The sequence below is a fragment of the Rattus norvegicus genome, chromosome 5 (assembly GCF_021556685.1).
Source record: "Rattus norvegicus strain SHRSP/BbbUtx chromosome 5, alternate assembly SHRSP_T2T, whole genome shotgun sequence".
NCBI lineage: Eukaryota > Metazoa > Chordata > Mammalia > Rodentia > Muridae > Rattus > Rattus norvegicus.
Genome location: NC_141538.1, coordinates 123,212,034 through 123,226,046, shown reverse-complemented (window position 1 = coordinate 123,226,046; position 14,013 = coordinate 123,212,034). Strand labels below are relative to the sequence as shown.

At 43.0% G+C, this 14,013-nt stretch overlaps 1 protein-coding gene and 1 long non-coding RNA gene across 5 annotated transcripts in view; one reads left to right on the top strand and one right to left on the bottom strand.

Annotated features, from left to right (window-relative positions):
- The window catches only part of Pde4b (phosphodiesterase 4B), a 576,426-nt gene that overhangs the window by 46,588 nt on the left and 515,825 nt on the right, over positions 1–14,013 (bottom strand).
- Positions 1–14,013, top strand: part of LOC103692427 (uncharacterized) — a 54,490-nt gene that overhangs the window by 3,251 nt on the left and 37,226 nt on the right. The gene's annotated exons all lie outside the window — the stretch shown is intronic.

Below are 14,013 nucleotides of genomic sequence, written 5' to 3'. Positions count from 1 at the left end.
AACAAACATGCATCTCTGAAGTTAAAGGACACCAAAGGAAGTCAACTGTTGATGCTGGCTTATAACTTGGTCCTTGGGACCATACTGTTCTAGGGTTATGATCAAGACTCATCTCTGATTGTCAGTTAACTTTGGACAAATTTCTTGAGTTCTGTGTGCCCATTTGGTTTCCTCACCCACACAATAAGAACAATAGCATCTGTTTATGTGATGAATCTTAAGTACGTGCAGTAGAACTAAGAGGTGGGACCTTTAGGACTTAAATATGTTATATGTGTAAAGCCCTCCTGAATAGGATTGGTGGCCTCACTAAAGGGCTGAAAGAACCTAGGCCTGTCCCTGCTTCCAGGGGAAGGACATATTTGTTGACCTCTGCAGAGGACTTTGTTGCTACAGGGTGTTACATTAAAGTGGAGAATATCTCTTCCTAGACAATAGACTTGCTGTGGCATTGATCTTGGACGCCAGCCTCCCAAATTGGGAGAAATAAAAGTCTATTACCCAGTTCAAATACTTAGTTCTAGCAACTGGTATAAAAACTAAAACATCCTTACTTTTTCATTGCTTATGCAAGGGATGGTGGTGGCTAGCACTGTAGAGAGCAGAATTGGTGATGCACAGAGATAAGTAGACTTGAGACATCTAACAGAGCAAACCTCCTGACTTCCAGTGTGGTGGTGTTTGGTTGATGTTCAAAATGCAGCATCCCTTCAGATTTTCAGGTCCAGAGACATGACTTTTATCAAAATGTTCTGGGTTCCTTCAACCCAAACTAGTCCTATGCATAAGAATCTAATGAAAAGTCAGAGGTTAATGCGTTAATGTATGTACAGAAATCATTTTATGAAAGGCTTTTAATACCTTCCTAGTCACCTCATCTCCAGATCATTTTCATAAGATCATTTGGTAAACATAAAACTGAGAGAGCAGATAGGCAAGTTCTTTAAAAGACTATTTTCTTCAAGCTTGACGCTTTCAGCCTCACTGCTAAGAGATATGGTAGTCTAGGCTCCAGGTTTGGCCTGCCTGCAGTGGCTTTCTCAGCCTTGTCTACCTGGCTAGTGGAAATTTATCTTCCCAGATTTGGCCTGAATCTATCTCTTCATGATTTTCTAAGCATTCTAGGTTGAATTAAAATCCTTTTCTTTAAGATCTCACAATTCATGCTGGCCACTGTTCTCAACTGGCCATATTTTACCCAATGTTTCTGCTCATATCATCCCTCTAGATGCTAACCCCTTAAGAGAGGAAGACATTGGTGGACTCGTTGACATGCCCAAACTATCAAAATATTAGCACATCCATTACTAAAGGGAGAGGAACCTTTGCTAATGAATATTACTGTAGACACAGCATTAATAATTCTTTTTCCTTGTCCTTTAAAAAAATCTAGGCTACATGTAAGTCATGTTCTTTCTCAGTGATTTATTCAATATTACAAACAAGTAACGTGCTCTGAGTTTCTTTTGCACTCTTGCCTAGGTTTCTAGAGTAGCTAGGCTAAAACTGTGGGACATTCTGTCTGTCCACAGGACTTCTACTAAATCACTTGAAGATTTTTAACTCTCTTAGACATCTATGTTCAGCAAATCATTCGTAAATTTCCATGCACCAAATGTTACTAGAATATCAAGTGGCATTTTAAAAGGTGAGCAAAATTCAGAAGGATCAGAGTTGGAGCTCAGGGATAAGGCAGGAAGGTAGGGGATAGATTTCACAATGGTGAAGATGATGGGATTTGGAGAGCAGGAACAATGAAGCAAGTAAGGGAGCACGTGAAGCAGGGTATGATATTAGAAACGAGCCATCCCGTTCAGAGCAGCAGAGATGCCAGTGCTCCTTTCCTAGAACGTTTGGCTTTGGGCAGAGTTGGACAAAACTGCAGGAGTGATATAGTCACTGACAGAGCTTGCTTAGGAGAATGTTTTCTGCTAGACCAAGGAATCTGTGACTATTTGGCAGGCAACGTGGAGCCATTGAAAGGTGTGCAACGCAAAGAGTGGTGTGCGACGTGTTTTATAAATCTCTTAATCCGCTTTATAGCTGCCTAGTGCTCTGCCGCTATGGATTACCGTCTATGTGTCATCTTTTTAATCCGCATCACACCTTAGGAGAGCACTCTGGTTGTCCCTCGATCATAAAGAAAGAGACTGAAGCTTGGAGGGTTTCAGCATAGAACCCAGAGGCTTAATTCTAGGCCGCCTGGCTCCGACGTCTTTTGGTTTTCTATATGTAATGCACCTATAAGAAGAGGAACTGCTGCCTTGATTGTAGCGAGTTGTAAGAGTTATGTAACAAGGCAAAGGACACATGCGAGGTAGACTGTTATCAGAGATTACTAATTGAAGCAAAAGGCAGGTGCTTAAGAAAGGCGGTAGCCTGATATTAGGGTGCTTCATATGGAATGTGAAGGGTTATTTATAAATTAACTTTAGCTTTATTTTTGTTTTTGAAAAGATTTATTTTATTCTTAATTACATGTGTGTGAGTGTGCATATAGTTACACACTTGTGTGCACTTGTATGTGTGCCAGTACTCTTAGAGTCCAGAAGAGGGTATGTAATGTCATAGAGTTGGGGTTACAAATGCTTGTGAGCCTCCCATTATGAGTGCTGGGAACTAGACTGCAATCCTAGTAGTACATGGGTGTGTCTTGTTGAGTTCAAAGGTGGTTAGTGGGGAAGAAACCAATAGCTTTCTGATCTCACAAAACATTATTGACTGAAACCTTTCATCTGGCTCTAGGACAGACTCTGTACACAGAGTTATCTTAGGTGACTTTAGGCAGGTACTTGTCCCTCCATGTACCACAAAGGGGAGAACTTTTCTCATACTGCTTAGAATCTGGTATTTCTGTGCCATCTAGTACGAGAGCTGGCACCCAGGGGTAGATACTGTGTTACTGAAACATGGACAGTCTGATATGAGTTGTGTTGCAGATATAACATTTTGTTTTGTATGAAAAAATTAAAGACAGTACCTGGTTATATTTCATCACAGGTTGAAACAATAGTATTTTAGATATAACAAGTAAAATACATTATTAAAATTTATCGTTCCCAAAAGCCTGAGAGATGGTAACTTCACAGCCACATGGTAACTTCAACTCTAGGGGAACTAGTGGCCTACTTTGACCTCTGAGAGTGCCAGGGATGCATAAGATACAGAAACATACGTCCAAGAAAACACTAATATACATAAACTAAAAGTAAATCTTTAAAAAACATGTGCTTATTTCTTCTATGAGTTTGCTAGAGATTTTTAAATTACCTGTGGAACTTTCACTGTATTTCTTGGACCGTACTGTTCCAGAGCTTAAGACTCTAGCTAAAACCAGAATATGCCAAGGTCTACATTCATCCCAGCATAAATGCTTTCAAGGTAGTGCTAATAGCAGTAAGGATTGTAGCTAACAGCGGTCAGTCAGTTTCTAGGCACTTTACATCCATTAGCCAATTTAATCTTTATCATAATTTGATAAGCTGGATATTACCATATGTGTAATAGATAATTTTATTTTATAGACAAGAAACAGGGAGATTCAGTAACTTTCTCAAAGTCACAGACATAGTGGAGCTTCACTTTCAACTTACTACGTCTGCCCCAGAGGAATCACAGAGGCTCTCATGGCTCTGTGCTGGGCAAATCCCAAGGAGATCTTGTTTTTCCTATCATAAGTCAAGCAACGCTTGAGAAATTGTGTATATCAACTCATCTAACATCTGTGACAACCCCAGTAAACAGTAATTATCCATCTTTCATACTGAACAAACTGAAGCTCAGAAAGGCTGCACGGTTTGTCCAGTCAGTACAGGCTGGAATCCAGTTTCTAGTCCAGCCTAACTTCAAAACTGGTGCTTAGCACTGGACCAGTTTCTGAATTGCATGACAACCCCTTTGGGGTCATTCCGGGGCTAAGTTCCAGTGAGTGACTCTACTCTCAGACTGGCTCCTGGGTTTTCAAAATTATTGTAAGAGTCTCATCTGAACCCAAGCTTGGAGCTAAGCATCCCATCTGAGCCGACCATTTTAGACACCATTTTCCTGGGAGTTCTCTTTGGGGAACTAATGAAATTCAATTCTATTTTTTAACAACAGAAAAGAACCTGGGCATGGTGGCACATGCCTTTGGTCCCATTACTTAGGAGGCAGAGACAGGCAGATCTATGTGAGTTGGTTCCAAGTCTGGACTATTCAATGAGGCCCAAGGCAGCTAACAATACATAGAGAGACCCTGTCTCAAATAGGCCAAGCCAACTGATCAACCACAAACCCCACCATTTGTGTTAAGTAGTTTCAGTAAGAGCTGGCTATTCATCTCCACCACATCCCTGCCCTCAGATCCCATCATCCACCCCAGCATGGGGTGTGTAATGTTTCCATTAAGCAGAGGTAATCATAGATTTTAGAGATAAAACAGTCGGTCCTCTTGAAGACTTCCTCAGCTAACATCTAAGCACCTGGGATTTGTGTCTATGTGGGGGGTGGAGGTGGGGCTCAGAGGTGGTAGGTGCGAAGAAGGAACACCCAGCAGGAAATTTGGATCCTTCAAAGTGTTTGGGGCGGGTGGGAGTGGTATTCTAGATGAGCATGTAGAACTCCAGGGTGCTAACGTACACAGGACAAGCAAAGCACAAACAGGAGTTTTGTATGACAGTGTATTGGGGAACGGTTAATGGCATGCCTTTTGCAGCCTCTCTGCATAGACAAACAGCTGCTTTGTGACAGATTCAGAACTTGCGAGGAGATGTAAAATTAGGGCCCAGGTTTCATGGCAACCCAACTTGACACAATAGCAAACAAGAATAGTTTGAGAGTCAGAGGAAGCCAAGGCTGGGTATGTCACAGCTAACTGTTCTCTCCTTAGGACACCTTCTCCTTATTTAGCAGTGCTTCCGTTCCTGCCCCAAGTTCCCCTGGTCCGTAAGCTACGTCACTTCACAGAACACAGTTCCAGACTTTAAGAAAAACAAAATTTTGTATCTCGGCAGTGGTTTTCCTGGCCTTTCTCCCTCCAAAGAAATTTCGTTCTGGTTTTCCCAGTTGATTCTTGGAGTCTGTAGCCATCAGCTGGGCCTGCCCCTTCTCGGTTTCCTCCGTTCTAATGCAGGGTCTGCCGCAGAATAATGCAGGGTCTGTTTCAATGTGATTAAAGATTTCAGTGTTTGCTTTAAACCAATATTTACCAGTAAAACCTGGCCAATGTAAATGTTCAGGCTAGGTAGAAAATACTGGCTTAAATCAATCTCCCCGGAACACAGACAGACAGATAGACAAGGACTTAGTGGGTATTTTGGATTTGGGCCTCTTTTTTTTTTTCAGTTAGCTTCATACATACTGCTACTAAACAGGGTTTTAAAACAGCTTTAAAAGAGAAAGTCTAGGTAACGCAATGCTAAAGTATTTAAAAGTAGTTTTTCTCATTGGCCAGTGTTAGAAGTTTATTATTTTTCCATGGTGTTGCTTCTGGCACTTGTCATGACACTGTCACATTATTTGATTTAAAAGGCTCCCTTGAATGAGAAACAAATTGAGTTATTTGACACAGCAGTAAACTTAGAATGCTAATCATTTTTTAAATAGCTCGTACTCCAGTGTTACACACTCCACAGAAACAGAGTGGACAGACATTTTGAGGTTGAGTCAGCTTTCCTGAGCTACAGCTTCATTTCTGCACACTTTTACTTGATTTGGTTTCTTCATTGGCTGGATTTATTGAATGAATGAGTTGTGGCTACACTCTGAATGGATTGTAAGTGGTTGTAGTGTCGATTAGGAACTACTTAGCCTAGCCATCTAGCCGAATGGAAAGCCCTCGCTGATACCCCATAGTCCAGGAGAAGATCACAGAAGGATGAGATGGAAGGAACGTGCCAGCCCAGTCCTCTTACACTGGGAATGTCATGGCTCCCATACTGCCCCTCTCCTGGGGGAGGGAATATGGGTTTGAGCTGGAGATGAATGAATGACTCATCTGTAAGAAAGGCCACTGAAATTGCTAGGGCCTTGAGGAGTGTCTGCTAAATAACAGGCAGTTAATAAACAAACGCTTTCCTCGTATGCCGATAGATTAACCTAATGTAATTTGTAGGGCTGAGTATAGGATTTTCCAAATTTATGGGCAAAATCAATGTCTATGTCTACTGGTAATAAATCCATTTGTTGCTTCCTCTAATTTCAAATGTTAAGTCTATACACCAAAGACATTGAGGTATTACAAAAAGGGTGGCATTTATCATTATAACCATCAGCCGAGGTGGTAATATTCATCCTCAATGAAAATTATTTGTAAAACAACCTGGTAAGGTAGATTTGCTGTCATTACAAATGACAGGTAAGTGGACAAGAAATGGCGAATGGGACAGGAAAGGATGGTCTAGGTTTAAGGACTCCACAGTGGATGACAATGGGGAGAAAAAGAGCAAATGCTTCAGTGGGCAAAGGACTCAGGTTTGGCTACCCTCAAGGGTTATGTGGCCTGGGAGGGGCAGAGAACATAAATAGTCAGAGCATAATAACAAGACAGGTGGAGATACCCACAGGCAGAAGGGAAGGGCCCACATGAAGTGAAAAGCAGGGAGCAGACAGATTTCACATAGGACTTAGTGTTGAAGAAAAACAGGGCTGAAATGAGCAGAGCTGACTGGATTCAGTGAGTGCCGGGAGTGCATGCTCCTGAATAAAGAGAGGTGTGGGGAGAAGGAGAGCCCTGGACAATTAGAACAGTGAACATATTTAAAGGGTTCTCACTGGGAAGGAGCAGGTTTTAGTAGTTCCAGAAGATGCTCCTGCAGAGGCCCAGGGTGAGAGGCAGGCAGGTAGTAGAGGTGCTGATTCCAGGATAAAAGAAAATAGTTTTGGTCAAGGCCATGTTTGGAAGTAGGGAAAAGTCTTGAGATGAGAGGGAGGTGGGTGACCAGTTGAAAGATGCCCGGACTACGTGACATGGCCTGATTCCCACAGAACCACAGGGTTGACAGTGAGTCTTCAGGGAATGGACGAATGGATTGCCACAGAGGAGTACTGCACGCCTGGACACATTCACTCCTTCTGATTGGCTCCTGGAGACACGTCAGCAGCAAATGTTTACAGATGATCTCAGCACCTCTTGCTCTCTCTGCATTTTATCAGCCTCCCGTGGCCGCACACTGAGAGGAAAGCTACGAGTGATAACGTGTGTGGTGATTTCCAACTCTTCAGGACACACACTTAATGTGGGAGGATCCTCTCTCCTCTGAATCCATAAGCAACCACACCAGTCCTCCCTGGTGGAAAAGATTATTAAAACCAAATGGCCCTTAGAGGCCAGCCATATTTTATCCAACCCTTTGCTTCCCAGATGGTAACACACAGACCGAGAGAAGAGACCTACTATCCACCAAAAGTACAACCATTCTGTCTACAGAACAGAAGAAACTTGGTTCTCTATTCAGGCTTGCATATATTAAAAGTAAACGTACCCATTACTATCACTGGGGGTACTTATAGTCCCTAGAGACTCCTTCAGAAGGACTGATTGCTTTCCTTAACTGGAATGGTGGAGGAACGTTTCTTGGAGGAGGGTGCACACTGGCAGGCTCTGTATGTGTGTCAAGGACTAGAGATCGACACTAAGTGGGACTTGCAGTTGCTGTGAGGGCCGAAGAGTCTTGGGGCTACTGGGGATGGTGATAGAATAGCTGGAGAGGGAGGCAGAGTTCTGCTGGGATTTACAAAGGTTGGGGGGCAGGAAGTTGTAAGTTAAAGCAAACATGAAGAAGTCATTTCTATGGTGTTACGTTGTAAAGAGTTAAAGTCAGAACCAGAGATGTAGAGCGTGCCACAAAGGAGAGGTTGGGGGAACCTCCATTTTTGAACTTTTGGGGTAGCTGTTGGTCTGCACATTCTCAGCTGCTGTGTTCGTGTGAACGCCCCACAAGTAAAACAGAGATGTGTGGCTGTGTCCTGTAAAACCATCCACAAGCAGGTGGCTGACGGCCTCAGGTGGTTTGAGTGCCTGAGGTTACTGTCCCACTGTGGGAAAGCAGGGCTGTGGCCTCCCAAAGATTTTGGCATGCTGAGCTTGCAGCTTCTCTCACCTAGAGCCTGTTAGCATGCAAAGTCACTGGCAAAAGAGGAAAGACAACACAGTCCCTCTGGGCCTGGGCCAACCTCAGGCTGAACAAGATCAATGGGAGAGGATGCAGGTGAGCCAGTGCAATCACAGCTCTCTCGAGAAGTAGGAGGGACACAGGAGAGTTGCAAGAATTGGGATTTCAGTGATACGATGCGAGATGTGAGAAAGATTTGATTTGCTGGCTCTAAAGATAGGAAATGACTAGAAGCTAGAGTGTGTGCAATCTCTAGAAGATGGAAACATACGAGAATGTCTCTCAGACTCTCTAGGAAAGAACATGGCTTTGCTGAAGCCTTGGTGTGTGATGCTTTAATTCACCCTCACGACTATTTCAGTGACAGAAAACGAACATCTTCTGCCCCTTCTGAGGGACCCAAACCCCCATAGTGAAGGGTACATTTCTACACTTCTTCAACCAACTTTTTGAGCAGAGCAGGCTAAAGACTGGAGACAGAAAGCAGGGTGTTCAGAGTGAGAAACATTCCTCAGCTGGAAAACTCTATGGGTGCCACAGTCTAAGATGGTCTGTTGTGCCGAGCTCCACATGCAGAGCTCCTAGGGCTTCCCAGGCCTCAGCTTAAGGATTCCCACCTCAGGAAGGAGGGAAGGGCTCTGGGTATGATAGTGAGAATCGAAGTTATAGCACACGCTCCTTATACAAATCTGAGTGTGCATGCCAGCTGCCAGTAACCTGCCCTCACCCCCCTATCCCACTAGCCTTAGGCCTCTTGCTGCACCCTGCCGTGCCCTGTTTGTTTCATGGTCAATGTTGTTTGCTGCTTTTGAGCATGTTGGAGAGAAATGATGAATGGGTACTGTGGATGTTTGACAAGGACATTGGCAGGTGAATGGAAACAGGTGCCACATATACCTGATCTTAGGGAATGGTTTCTGAGGCAGCAGCTGCCACACATTGTGGAGGACACTGGGGTCAGTGACCTTTTCTGGATCTTCTCTAAGGCCATCATGATGGCTACAGTCAGACATTGTGGTGTATGACCTCCTCGTCACACTGAAAGCATAATAAAATCAAAGACTGCCTTTAAGCCCTAAACACAGGACCTTGTCCTCCATGGATGGACAGTCAACAACAGTAACAAAGTAACTATTAGGTAAAACAAGTCACAAGGTGATAATTTGACAAATTCATAATTTCTCAAGTGTATATGCTTGTGTTATCTCAAATCTTCCAGACAGCAGTGCTCTGAAGTGAGTCCTTGCAAGCCTGATAACAAAATTAATGTATTTCACAGACTGAGAAATACAGAGGTTACAACTGTATCCAAGGTAAAACTGGGACATGAGCCCAGGTCTTCAGTTTCTCTGGATGGAGCTGAACCATAGCTCATAGCCACACCCCTATCTTCTTCCTCCTTCACTTCTGAAAACTCAGATATCTTCTCCATACTAAATGAACACCATCCAAAGATCTAGTAACTAAAACAAGGTAACATTTCAATGGAGGAGAGATACATGCCATATTTAGAGATTGATTGAACACCTCCTCCAACAAGGATGCTATTGAGACTTTCACACCTAACATCTCATGAACTAGGTACTGTGTCCCCCATTTTGCAACCAGTCAAATCTTCAGAATACATAGTGTCCAATATGAATTATCCATGATCTCATTTTCTCTCCATCCCAGGTCCTCCATGGTACCTCGCTATAGGCACCATGGTGTTAGGTCCGCACCAGCACACAGAGGGAGCCAGGGAAAGATGATTGACTGAAGGTAGGACATTTGCAAATACTGCCACCACACAGAGAAATGTCCTGGTCATATAAAATGTTCTTGGAAGTTGGTCTTTGGTTTAAACATTGAACTTTAAAAATTGGGTGGCTTAGAAATTCCACTTGAAAGTATTTTTCTTGAGAAATTGGATGCAAAACATTGGCCAGGGAGACCACAAGGATGACCATTAGAAATCTGTTGTTAACCAAAATGCGAATGCTTCATTCCTTCTTTAAAAGGGGAACAAGAATACCCTTGGGAGGGAATAGGGAGGCAAAGTTTAGGACAGAGGCTGAAGGAACGCCCATTCAGAGCCTGCCCCACATGTGGCCCATACATATACAGCCAACAAACTAGATAAGATGGATGAAGCAAAGAAGTGCAGGCTGACAGGAACTGGATGGAGATATCTCCTGAGAGACACAGCCAGAATACAGCAAATACATAGGCAAATGTCATCATTAAACCACTGAACTGAGAACAGGACCCCCGTTGAAGGATTCAGAGAAAGGACTGAAAGAGCTTGAAGGGGCTTGAGACCCCATATGAACAACAATGCCAACCAACCAGAGCTTCCAGGGACTAAGCCACTACCCAAAGACTATACATGGGCTGACCCTGGACTCTGACCTCATAGGTAGCAATGAATGGTCTAGTAAGAGCACCAGTGGAAGGGGAAGCCCTTGGTCCTGCCAAGACTGAACCCCCAGTGAACGTGATTGTTGGGGGGAGGGTGGTAATGGGGGAAGGATGGGGAGGGGAGCACCCATATAGAAGGGGAGTTGGAGGGGTTAGGGGGATGTTGGCCCAGAAACCGGGAAAGGGAATAACAGTTGAAATATAAATAAGAAATACCCAATTTAATAAAAATGGAGGGAAAAAAAAGAAATCTGTTGTTAAAGAGGCAGTGGTGATCTAGTTGCCCTGGGAGGATGAGGCTGAATTCTCTCCTGGAGAGAGAGGTCTTGCCTGAGAGTTGGGGCAGCTGGGCCTCCCTGCCAGCTCTATCACTGGCACACGCTATCGAGGTCTGCTTCTCAGCAGTATTCACAGAAGGTAATTCATAATAGTCTCTGCAGTACTCTGTTACTCCCCCATTTGTCCAAGAAGTCCAGGCTTCACCTCTGGAGAGTGTGGTAGAGAGATGAGGTCACCTTGTGTCTTCTGAAGCTCTGCCACCCAAGGCTTTTTCAACCCCTGAGCCCTGTCTGTGCCTAATTGTCACATGTCACATGCTGTTACGTTCCAGACCTGCCCTCTATTACTAGTCTGGAAATGTATCTCTAAGTAATGAAATCGCCTAACACTGGAGGAGCCGGGCTAGATCTTCTGGAAATGGTTTGTCGGAGGCTTGCATCTGCAGCACTAAATGGCTGCTTGAAGCTGGGGTGCTGTTAGTAACATTGTGAATTACAGGAGCCGACACTATTTATTAGAATAATTCTATGTGTGGGGTGGTGTGCCATGAGGAAGGCTTCCCCCACCCCCTGCTCACAATTACCTACTGCTCTTGGCAAATGTAAGGAGTGTAATTATCTCCATTCTCCAAAGAACCTGTGGCTACAGGAGGCTAAATAACTCCTGGAGTCACACAGCCACAGCAGCATGGGCGAGCCTGTTTTCCTATTAAGGCTTTGTGGCCTCGAAAGGCACAGTCCCTTCTCACTCACTAGGCTCCATGGGGCCTTGTGGTACTTTACCCCACAGGTTGACCTGAGGTGAACATTTGACAAGGATGCACAGTCTGGGGGTGGGAGGGACGGGACTCACGCTTATTCTCATTCTCACCGTACAATTTGCAAAATGCTTGCTCACATCACGTCATCCCATTCTCTAAGCAGCCTGGAGAACGAAGCTGAGTTTGAACTTGGTTTCACAGAGGACGAAGTAGCATTTGGGGAGGCTATAACTTAGAGGTTTTGAAACCATCCTTGCTGTACTAATGACACACTTGTCTAGATTTGTAACCACCCAGGGACATCATTTTCCTGAACATTTTGTCTTGTGTCTTTAAGGATATTCATTTATTTATATTTGTACTGCAAGATGGCTAAACGAGGGCCTTCCCGGACAGATATTACAGAACAGCAGCTGGTGTTTTCTTAAAATTTCCCCTGGGACTCTGTGCACATGATTTCCAAACGACTAAGAATAGTGTGGTGAATCCTAGGGTCCCGCATCTGCAGAACGATAGTGTTCTTCTTTTAAGATGACAGTGCACATTGAATCTTTTCCTGAGCTAGGAGCTGGCCCATGAACTGTACTAAATGTTGAGGCATCTTTTTTGATTGTAAAGCCACAGCAGTTATGGTATTATTGAGTACACCATGTAGAGCTCGCTCACAGTATTTGATGGGTTTTATGAAGTAACTGTAATTAAATATTTTCATTAAATGTCAGCTGGTATTGTATTAAATAAGGACATTTTCATGGAAGTACATCTCCCCCCCCCCACCATCCACTGTACCCTTTCCCTGCTCACCCTTCTGCTGACCATCTTTGTTCCTAGATAGGCTAACTTATGCACATGCTTTTAGTCTATACGAAACCGTGGAACCGCATATGAGAGAAAACATGTAATATTTGACTTTCTAAGACTAGCTTAGCTCACTTAATATTATCTCCGGTTACATCCATTTCCCTGCGAGCACTGTAATTTTGTTCTCTAAAAAACTGAAAAAAAACTTCCATTGTATATTTGTAGTAAATTTCCTTCATTCACTTCAGCGTTGATGGACACCTAGGTTGTTTCCGTAACATAGCTGTTGTGAACAGTGCCACAGTAAGCACTGAGATGCAAGTGTCTCTCTGATGCACTACCTGGAGTCCTTTGGGTCAACAGCCATGAGCAGTCCTGCTTTATCATAAGTCAGATTTTCATTTTTTTAAGGACATAAAACTGATGTCCATAGTGCCTGAGTAGTTTATGCTCACATCAGCAGTCTATAAATCTGCACGAGCCTTTATTGTTATTTTTTTTCTGTGACTGCCATTCTGGCAGGGGTGTATGCCTGGAGCCCTGCAGAAGCCAGAAGAAGGTGTTGGGTGACCTGGAACTGTAGTGGCAGACGGTCGAGAGTTACCATGAGGTTGCTGGGAATCCAACCTATGCCCTCTGGAAGAGCAACTAAGGCTCTTAACGCTGAGCCTCTTTCCGGATCCATCTATTCAGTTTTAATGTTCATTTCTCTGATGACTAGTGAAGTCAAAGTTATATCTTTATTAACCATCTGCACTTTATATCTAGTTATTCCATTTGTTGACTGGGTCGTTTAATGTTCTGTTTTACATTTTTGCCTTTTGTATATGTTAGGTACTAATCCTTGTCAGAGGTGCAGCTAGCAGAGATTTTCTCCCACCTTTAGCTGTCTTTTCACCCCATTTCTTTGCTGTGCAGAAGCTTTTAAACTTCACAATGTCCTTTTTGTTAACTTTTTGAAATTAATTTCCTGAGCAACTGGAATCTTATTTGAAAAGTCCTTGCTCTGCTAGATTGTCAACTGTTTCTAACAGTTGGAGTTTTGGGTCTTGAATTAAGATCTTTGATCCAAAATCAACTTCGGAGTTGATTTTGAGCAAGATGAGAGATAATGGCAGTTTCATTTTTTTACAGGATATTCAGTTCTGGAACTCTATCTGAAAAGACTGTCTTTTCTCCAAAGTATATTCTCAACATCTTTTCCAGAAATTGTGTAGTTGAATGTCTTATGCATGGTCCATTCTATTCCACTGATCATTTCTGTGACAGTGTTGTTTTATTTTAATTATCTAGTATAACTTGAAATTAGGTCTGATGACACTTTCAGAAGTATGTTTGGCCCAAGATTGCATTGGGTATCTCTGATATAACTATTTTATGCTCTGACATAAAATTTAAGATGGTTTTCTATTTTTGTGAAGAATGGTATTGGTATTTGATGGATATTTAATTAAACATTTACATTTTATATTATAAGTTTACCATTTCTACACTGTTTAATATCAGATGGATTCTCTGCATTGTTTTATGTAGATGGTCACCTCTATAATTCTCATTTTCTACTCATGGAAGTGTGGAAGCTATTTCCATCTTGTACTGTGACTCTCAGTCTTTCTCAGCATTTTAAAGTCTCTGTTATAACAGTCTTTCACTTCCTAGGCTAATTTATTTAAAGGTTTTATT